Raw genomic sequence first — 2,746 nt, 5'->3', positions numbered from 1 at the left:
AATGATCTTTGTGACCATATCTCAAGTAATTGTGTTCTCTTTGCTGACGATATCAAACTATTTAACACCACAGACAATACTTCTATCATTCAAAACGACCTTGATCATCTAACCGCTTGGTCTAAAAATTGGCAGCTCCAAATTTCAACCAGCAAATGCTCAGTCTTACATATAGGAAAAAAGAACCCAAACACTAAGTACATACTAGATGGACATTACCTTACAGACGACCCCCATCCCGTTAAAGACCTTGGAGTTTTCATGACAAATGATCTAAGTGCCAAAGCCCACTGCAACTACATAGCAAAAAAAGCTCTAAGAGTTGTAAACCTAATCTTGCGTAGCTTCTTTTCCAAAAACACCACACTACTATATGTATAGTATAGTAGTATAGTAGTAGTATAGTATATATGCTATATGTTTTCTAGCATATAAAACATTTGCTAGACCAATTCTAGAATACAGCTCGCCTGTTTGGAACCCTCACCACATCTCTGACATCAATACAATTGAACGTGTCCAGAAATATTTTACAAGAAGAGTTCTCCACTCCTCTGAAAACAGTAAAATACCTTATCCCACCAGACTTGAAATCCTAGGCTTAGAAAACTTGGAACTCCGTCGCCTTCAACAAGTCCTAAGTTTAACTCACAGAATCATCTATTGTAATGTCCTTCCTGTTAAAGACTACTTCAGCTTTAATTGCAATAATACTAGAGCAACTAATAGATTTAAACTTAATGTCAACCGCTTTAATCTAGATTGCAGAAAATATGACTTCTGTAACAGAATCATCAATGCTTGGAATACTTTACCTGACTCTGTGGTCTCTTCTCATAATCCTAAAAGCTTTAACCAAAAACTTTCTACTATTGACCTCACCCCATTCCTAAGAGGACCATAAGGGGCGTGCATAAGCGCACAAACTTGCCTACCGTTCCTGTCCTATTGTTTTTCTTTTCTTCTTCATATATATATATATATATATATATATATTTATATATATATATATATATATATATATATATATATATATATATATATATATATATATATATATATATATGCTTATACCTCCTTATATTTACTCATATATGTGTTTATATACTATATAATCTGTTTTGTATGATACCTATATATATTGTTGTGACAAAACAAACAAATAAATAAATAAATGATGAAAGCAACATTGCACCATTGTGCTCAAACGTTAAGCTTTTTGTATGTATCTGTGGTACTGTGATGTGCAGACGAAAGGTGTGAACTTGTGTCACAACAACATAATGTTGCCTTTGTCACTTGTCTCCCTTGATCCCCACAGCAAATCAATTTTTATCCCAGAGAAAGCAAAAACAATTATCTTTTATAATTCAATAGTATTTTACTTTTCAGATAGATATGTTTAATTACAGCTGCAAAATGATAGATGAAGCCACATTTGAAAATAAGAGTTTATAGATAAAAGAGTATGAAGGCTTTTATCAAAATATTAATGCTTTCTTTTGATGTATTCAACAACACCATCTAACTACAATATATTGGACTGAAATGTCACTTTTTAAAATAAATTCCCATTACTCCACAGAAAAATATATAATATTGAATATTATAATTCCTCAAACCAACATTATACCATGCATTAATTAATATGAGAAGTAAACTTCAGCATTCTGAGTCAAAAGGGAAGGGGAAAAAAAGTCAGGGAACTGTGTACTGTACCTGTTTTAGTTGGGTTAATAACCAAATAGTCTTGGATCATAAAATATGAGTCTCCAGAATTTCTTTTTTTAAGTAACACTCCCACCCCATGGATTAATCAGCTAGCATTTACACCATATTTACAATATGTAATAATAATCCAAGGGACTTGAAGGACTGTCTTTTTCCAAGAGTCTCTATCCACCCACTTCAGTTTAGTACACTAGATCTCATTGGCCAAAGAGTGTTGGCTGGTGCGGATCCAGAGATGGCCTTCTCTGCTGTAGCCCCTGCTTTGTAGAATCTTTTGCCTTCAGAGATTAAAATAGTCCCAACCATGTTGATCTTTAGAAGGCTTTAAAAAGTTGGCTGTTTAGCCAGGCCTGGGCTCCAAAGTTGTTATGGGCCCTGCCTGTCGGCTTTATTGGTAATAGAGCAATTACCTCAGCTGAGTGGTGGTATACAGCAGGTTCTAACCAGTTCTGGAGAAATGGTAGCAGAAATTTTGAGTAGTTTGGAGAACTGGTAAATATCACCTCTGACTGGGCCTGCCCCCATCTATTCTTTCCCTCCCAAGTCTCAGCTGATCGGGAGGAAATGGAGACTTTGCAGTAACCTTCCCCTGGAGTGGGGAGGGAATGGGGATTTTTCAGTAACCTTCCCCTGCCACACCCACCAAGCCACACTCACCAAGTCATGCCCACAGAACAGGTAGTAAAAAAATTTGAATCCCACCACTGCCTCAGCTGCTATACATAGAGTATTTGTTTAGATTGCTTTATTGGCTTTAACTGTTTTATAATTTTAGAACTGTAAGCTGCCAGTGTCATTTAGTTATGACTAAATGACTGTCATTTAGTTATGACAGGTGGCCAGAATAAATAAATAAATAAATAAATCATTGCTAATAATTATTGAATCTAAGAATATGTGTAATGCAAACATCATTAAATTCTAATGAAACCTCACCCATTGATTCTCCTCACCATCAAATAATGAAGGAATTCTTGAATAGGAGTATGGCTAATGTTCATGGTGATTTTCCAAT

Source organism: Ahaetulla prasina, chromosome 3, assembly GCF_028640845.1.
Source record: "Ahaetulla prasina isolate Xishuangbanna chromosome 3, ASM2864084v1, whole genome shotgun sequence".
In the NCBI taxonomy this organism is placed as follows: Eukaryota; Metazoa; Chordata; class Lepidosauria; order Squamata; family Colubridae; genus Ahaetulla; species Ahaetulla prasina.
Note: the sequence above shows the minus strand (reverse complement) of the source record.